We start from the raw sequence: 8,109 nt of genomic DNA, 5'->3' as shown, positions 1-8,109 counted from the left end.
CGCTCCGCCCAGACAATATCAATAGCCAACCTTATCGCTCCTATTGCCACCATTATCGCTCCTATTGCCACCCTTATCGCTCCTATAGCCACCCTAATCGCTCCGCCCAGACAATATTCCAACAAACACAACAGTGAAATGCCGCCCTTATAACCACATAATATTAACGGTGAAATGCCACCCTTATCTCCCCAAAATAACAACTCACACAATACAACAATTTACACGAAAAATTATCACAACAACATAACAAAATCAATTCATATCATAATTTTTCCAATGGCCACAACTAAATTCCAAAGCTACAACCAAGTCAATTAATTTCACAACAAATAACCAAAAGCTCCACACAATATGTACGACACCCAAAAACAATCAATAGAAATAGAAATTACTCAACATAAAGCAAAGTCTTCGTTAAATTCAAATTTTCAATAATTATATAAACACCTCTTCTTAAGCTCATTTAATTAATTATTTGCAGAAGGAAAATCCATAATGAAATTAAATTACAATAATTATCAAAACAACAAATTTACGAAATTACATAAATAATCAAGCAACAATCACATCAAATTGTCATATAACAACATATTCAACAACAACAAATATTTAGGCATGGCAAACAGATGATTTAATACTTATCCACGATTACCCAATTTACTACACAATAATGCCTAAGACTTTAATCAATTAAAAATTTGCACATATAAGCCGAGTATGTACTTGTCACCTCGTGTACACGACTTTTCACATTTCACAAATGGCACATAAGACTCGATGCCTAAGGGGTAATTCCCCCACTCCAGGTTAAGCAAGACACTTACCTTTTTGACGTTAGGCCGATATTCCAAAATAAGCTTCTTGCTTGAATTAACCTCTGGACAGCTCAAATCTATCCAATTTAATTGTATAACTTCATTTAAATTTATCGAAAACAAATCTGGATAATAATATGTCGACTTAAAAAACTTTATTCCAAAAAGTCAATAAAAGTCAACGTGGGATCCGCCCCTCGGAACGCGGTATAATTTTCATGAAATCCGAACACCCATTCCGATACGAGTTCAATCATACCAATTTTATCGAATTCCAATAACAACTCGACCTCCAAATCTTAAATTTTTGGTTTTGGAAGATTTTACAAAAATCTTGATTTTCCTCCATTAAATCTGAATTAAATGATGGATTCAAAGATATAATCATGAAAATTAATCAAAACTGGATAAGAATCACTTACCCCAAACACCCACGCAAGAATCTCTCCAAAAATCGCCTTCTACCGAGCTCCCAATTAGATTTTGATTTATGAACTCAAACCCCCATTTTTGGGACTTTTAATTCTGCCCAGATAGGCCTTCTTCGCGTTCACGACCATTTCTTCGCGTTCGCGAAGGCCAAAACCCAACTGCCTCAAATCCTTCATTGCGTTCGCGACCTCCTCGTCGCGTTCGCGAAGGGCAACTGTTATTGCCCCATCATTCCCTCTTCGCGTTCTCGAATTCCTCGTCGAGTTCACGATGACCAACTCCTTCGCGTTCGCTAAGGCCAAACGACCCCAGTCCCCAATCTTCCTTTCTTCTTCGCGTTCGCGTTACCTGGGTTGCGTTCACGAAGGCTTGCCCTGCTCCTTCTTCGCGTTCGCGTCCATAGCTTTGCGTTCGCGAAGGCCAAACCACCAGTCCTCAAATTCCTCTTCGCGAACGTGGGACTCTCTTCGCGAATGCGTTCGCGAAGAAGGAAACCAGACTTCAGCAACAGCAGTCCAAATAGCTCCAATTTGGTCCGAAACCACCACGAAACACACCCGAACACCTCGGGACCCCGTCCAATCATACCAACCTGCCCCATAACATAACACAAACCTGCTTGAAGCCTCAATTTACATTAAACAATATCGAAACAACGAATCGCACCCCAAATCAGAATCTATAAACTTTGAACTTTCAAATTCTATAACTTGTGCCGAAACACATCAAATCAATCCGGAATGACTTCAAATTTTGCACACAAGTCATAAATGACATAACAGACCTATTCAAATTTATAGAATCATATTCCGCCCTCGATATCAAAAAGTCAACCCCCCGGTCACACTTCCCAAAAATTCAACTTTCGGCATTTCAAGCTTAATTCCACTACGGACCTCGAAATAATTTTCCGGACACGCTCCTAAATTCAAAATCACCATACGAAGCTATTGACATCATCAAAATTCCATTCCGTAGTCATTTTCTCATAAGTCAACTGTCTGGTCAACTCTTTCCATTTAAGCTTCAAATTAAGGATTGTTCTTTTAATTAATTCCGAATCTTTAGTAAATCAAACTCGACCACACCCGCGGGTCATAATACATATTGCGAAGCTGTTCGAGACCTTAAGTGACTAAACGATGCGTAAATTCTTAAAACGACAAGTCGGGTCGTTAAATTCTCCACCTCTCAAACAAACGTTCATCCTCGAACGTTCTAAGAATTATTCTGAGATTACCAAATTGATGATTTTACTTTTACACATATACTCGCGGTTGATTCCACGCTACCGCATTTGAGATAAGAGTGATAACATCATATCATTTGAGATTAATTCTTTTATCCATACTTGAAAACTTTAAGGCCATTTTCTTACGCTCCAATATTTTTAAAAGGCCTGATTTTCTCACAACAATGCACAGTATTAGTCTCAACTGGCTATAGCAACTCATGTCTATGCACACATCTATTTTTCTCTATAGTGTTGAAGTATTTCGAAACTTTCTCTGGGTTGCTACATTCTTCCCTCGCTTAGGATCATTCGCCCTCAAACATATAACATATTTATCTCTTCCTTTGCAATTATCAATCCTTCAAATTTTACTAACTCCCAAATTTTTCAGAAATTTCGGCAGAGTCTCCCTTGTAAATGGGCCTATCCACCTGCCAGAGTAACACCAAAACAACTCCTAATAACTCATCCACAACCCAATAAAATACCTCAAGGTATATATAAAAAACACCAATCTCAACATTACAAGCACTGCATTATCATTATGATATCAGGACATGAAAAACATCATATGCATGCTCATCACCACATCTAAGGTCTTAAAAGTTGTTCATAATTAATTCCAGCATCATCAATTAATCTCATGTTAACCACCACCTCATTTCGATTTTTCACAACACTAACAATAGAATGTGAAGCATGAAGACCTCATGATTGCCTACTCAGATTAACGAGTCACACTTAACGCCACCTGGGCACTCATCTCATAGGCTAAAACTCAATGTTTTCAGCACGAAAATGGTTGAATATGCACATAAACATATACAAGAATTATCAAATAAGCCTAACAGACATGACTCCCTATTAATTGTAACGACCTGGCCGGTCGTTTTGAGAGTTAGAGCGCCAAACCCCTATTAACTACTTTTCCCATATCTATTTCTGCTATTGTGACTTGCCGGGATGATTGGTTTTGAGTTTCAGAGTGTTTTGGGACACTTAGTCCCTAAATGAGAGCTTAAGACTTAGAATTTGGACCGTGGTCAGAACTATGTGAATACGGTTTCGGAATGGAATTCTATCGATTTCTTTAGCTCCGTTGGGTGATTTTGGGCTTAGAGGCATATTCGGAATGTATTTTGGGGGCCCGTAGCTCATTTAGGCTTGCAATGGCGAAAGTCAAAATTTTGGAGTTTTTGACCGGCAGTGAAAATTTTGATATCGGGGTCAGAATCTGATTCTGGAAGTTGGAGTAGGTCGGTAATGTTGAATATGACTTGTGTGCAAAATTTGGAGTCAATCAGACGTGGTTTGGTTGGTTTCGGCATCGGTTGTCGAATTTGGAAGTTTGATTTGTGGATCTGGAGGACCATTTGGTGTCGGATTTTAGTAAATTTGATATGGTTAGACTCGTGAGTGAATAGGCTTTTGGATTTTGTGACTTTTATCCGGTTTCGATACGTAGGCTCCACGAGCGATTTTGAGTTAATTTTGAAAATTTTGTTTAAATATTGATTTCATTAATTAGATGAGTTTATTATGGTTGTATTCATTATATGCAATTGTGTTTGGCTAGATTTGGGCCATTCGGAGTCGGATATTCGACGAAAAGGCATTCTTACCGATTGGTTGAGCTTGGTTTGAGATAAGTGGCTTGCCTAACCTTGTGTTGGAGACTTTCCCTTTAGGATGCTTGATATTAATTGATGTGTGGGCGCCGTGTACGTGAGGTCACGAGTACGTACACGAGCTATTATTGCAAAAATCCCGTATTTCCTTTCTAAATCATAAATTGTTTTTCCCTTATTAAATTTCACTAATACGTTTAATTGTTTAGCTTAGACTAGAGAAGCATGCTTACGTATTTTAATTGCCTATCTGACATTTTGTGCGTCATGCTTAGTTAATTCCCTACTTGCCTTATCTGTGTTCAGTATAAACTGTATAACTCGATGCCATACCTGCCATTTCATCTTGCGTTGCATATTTAAATTGGGACTACGAATGTATTCCGGGAGATCCCCCTGTACTGCATATTTATTTGGAACTATGGGACGGTATCCCGGGAGATTCCCCACTATGTTTACCTTGTTCTGAGCCGAGGGCTCCCTTAACTGTTAAATTTTTGAGAATTTCTTTAACTGTGTTACCGTAAATTTTACTTATATCTTTTACTGTTTAATTTATTATAATTACTCCGGTAGGGCCTTGACCTGACCTCGTCACTACTCGACCGAGGTTAGGCTTGGCACTTATTGGGTACCAATGTGGTGTACTCATGCCCTTTCCTGCACATATTTTCGTGTGCAGATCCAGGTGCGAGCTATCATCCTCGGGGTTAGTGCGTGTTGCTGATTCTAGGAGACTTCAAGGTACTTCTGCTTGCGTCCGCAGATCCTCGGAGTTCCCTTCTACTCCCTCGCCTAGATACTTTCTTTATTATCTTCAGACTTTTGTATAGAGCTACATAGATTATAGCAACTTGTGACTTAGTGATATTCCGGGTCTTGGAAAATTATTTTGTATATGCCGAGTGGTACTACTCTTGGCTATTCACAATATGTTATTTATCTTTAAAATGTTGTGTTTTCTTTATATTTTTCGTAATATTAGGCTTACCTAGTCGTAAAGACTAGGTGCCATCACGACACCTTACGGAGGGTTAATTTGGGTCGTGACATTAATATTTTTGTACAAATTAAATTTCACACACGGAAAATTTTAACTCATAAATATTTTAACTCAAGGACCTCGTCTTTACATAACTTCCACCGCGGCTTGCAGGCTAGTTTAAATATTTCACATCATGTAAAAATGTGAGGATCTCGTCCTCAAATCCGAATCACAATTATGTTGTACATTGTGCCAACTGAAATTTTCAATTTCCTTTCTTTCATCTTTTAAATATATTTCATAAATAATTTTTACAACATATAATGAACCCTCATACCGGTAGGTATAATTCATAAAAATTGGAATTAATTATTCGAACACATTAAACCCACTGTATTGAATAATAAAATTTTACTTTTGGACTTATAGCCCTCAATGGTGCACAAAATTAAAATGACAGACACAGGCTCACATCTTTAAATCTCTCAACAGGGATACACATATAAGTGGGTCACAAATTTATGAAGCTCACCCATAAGTGGAGCATAATAGGAGGATTCACCTCAATATTCAGAACCGAATCAAATTAAGGAAAATATCCTTTTATAATAAAAAACAAGATCGTACCTGTAACGACACCATCTGGTATATTGGCCTCAGCCAAATCATAGTGATTAAATCAATGGGTCGGGCCTCCATCTGATAGAGAACTTTTCAGGTTTGGCACCCATTTTTAAGTTTCTCTTGTGCCGCGACAATGGCTAATGTGGCTTTCAATGCTGGATCGTCAATTCTTCAATTGTCCTTTTGAGGGTCCAACAGTTCTATGTATCTTGTGCCACTACTCCATAGTGGTATTCACATCTAGCATCAGCTTGGTGCGAGGGGGACTCGGGGTTTGGCCGGTTCGGGCCACTAGCTACAGTAGACCTAGCCCGATTACCTTTGGAAACAAACTTGAATATGATTCACCAATAGCCAAAAGGGGTGAACTGATTCCTTCTAAGGGTCTCTCTTGGGCGAGGATTGTATTGGGGAACATTTGTTTTGGGATTATATGGAGCTTGGTAGGGATGAACATTTCTAGGAGGTGGAGCTCGGTTTTGTATATAATTTTGTGGCTGTGTGTAAGGTTGCGCGTTCATTACCGCATAGAGAGGCGGTGCCACGGCATAAGCAGGATCTTGGTGGGGATAATAGTGTTGTGGGACCTTAGGAAGCATACATGATTGGTTGAATGACCTGCGGCCCCCTCGAGCTCGAAGCCATCATGGCTCTCTCTTGCCTCCTGCTTCTGTTCATCAAACCCCAAAACACTCTGAACGGTCTGTGATGTGGCCTTAAAGGCAGCATATCTCAAGATTTGGTCCGTTTTAAAATCATTTTCACACATCTCCCAAATTTTGATAGCCTCGGCGAACGGATTACCCATAGTGCACACCATGTTCTGGAAGTAGTCTGCCTCTTGGGCCTGTAGGAAGACCGTAACCATTTGTGCTTCGTCCATTGGAGGCTTTACTCTGGCGGCTTGCTCGCACCGTTTGACAGCATATTCACGGAAAACTTTTCGCGATTTTCTTTTTTTAAATTGGACAAAGAGTTCTCTTTTTGGATTTTTTCACTCTTGCTTCTTTTTTTTTCGCTCTTTGTTTTCCTTTGTTATTTTTGTCACTCCTTTCTTTATTACATGTTTTAGAACCCTTTATGTATTAATGCTTCTATACCGCTTTTAATTATTTTAAACAATTATGGAATTTATTTAAAACAAGTCGCGATGTTGCGCACTCGCTTGTTTGTGTACATGTTGCGAATCGCGTCAAGTGAAACACACCTGCGATCTACAACATATTGGTTTTTATTATTTGAAGTTGGGGTCAAGTCGCGTGAAACGCGCACTTGAATTTGGAGTTACGTTTCGTGACTATGCTACGAGAATCGTACCTATAATCACGATGATTTATTAATCGCGATTGAAGCAAGCTACGAATGTTTATAAGATTGTTTACTCAAATTATTTTGAAATTTTTGTAAGGTCATGAATTATAGAATTATTTGTGGAAGAATTGAATTTATTATTTATAGAAAAGTGGGCTAGCTTAGAGAAAAATGGGCCAGCTATGTTATTTATTACTTTAGGCCAAATGAGACTAAATCTTTTCTTCTCCAACATCCCAAAAACCAATTTCCTTAGAAACAAATCATGGCCCAAGTAAATTATCCAACCCAATATCCCATATTCTGTACATTTCTTAAACAAAACTAATGACACCACAATCTCATGAACAAATTTAGTAAACAAGCCAAATTACAGTGATTCAATAGTCCCTTAATCCGATTAAATCAACTCAGAATAAAACTTTGCAACTCTAAAATTAACATCATGGTCCAATAAACATATGAACAAGGAAACAATCAGATTCAAATGATCCAAATATCAATAGAGTGAACTACTACTTCATGCTATCAAATAATCACACCAACAGACAAGAAGGTAAATGGATAAAATAATCAGTGAAGAAAGGGAAACAACAGACCTTTGATATAAATTAACAGAGTTGAAATTACAAGAGCGCTAAACAATTCGACGAGTGTTGACAGGAGCTTTCACCGGCAACGGAACCTCGAACGAAAATTCGCGACTTGCAACCCCGATCGACCTTGGAAAATCGGTGATTTAGTGACTTGTTTTTGCTGGGTTTAAAGCTGTATTTTGGGGGTGATTTTTTCTGGATTTTTCGAAAGAAAGACGAAGAAAGAATGACACGAGTAGAAATTCCCTTATCCTAGAAGAAGAAAATAATTTTTTCTCAATTCCCTCCTCCCTCTTTGTTTTCTCCTCCTCCCTCTTTGTTTTCTCATTCTCTCATTTTTTTCTCCTTCTCTCTTTCTTTTTTTCCCCTCACATTTTTCTTCTATTTATAGAAAGAATTTTGAAAATTTTCAGATTTTTGTTTTATTATTTTATTATTTTTTAATTAAACAAAATTCCCACTTCTCATTTTCTTCTTTTTA

Source organism: Nicotiana tabacum, chromosome 17 (genome assembly GCF_000715075.1).
Source record: "Nicotiana tabacum cultivar K326 chromosome 17, ASM71507v2, whole genome shotgun sequence".
NCBI lineage: Eukaryota > Viridiplantae > Streptophyta > Magnoliopsida > Solanales > Solanaceae > Nicotiana > Nicotiana tabacum.
This window is presented reverse-complemented; position numbering follows the sequence as displayed.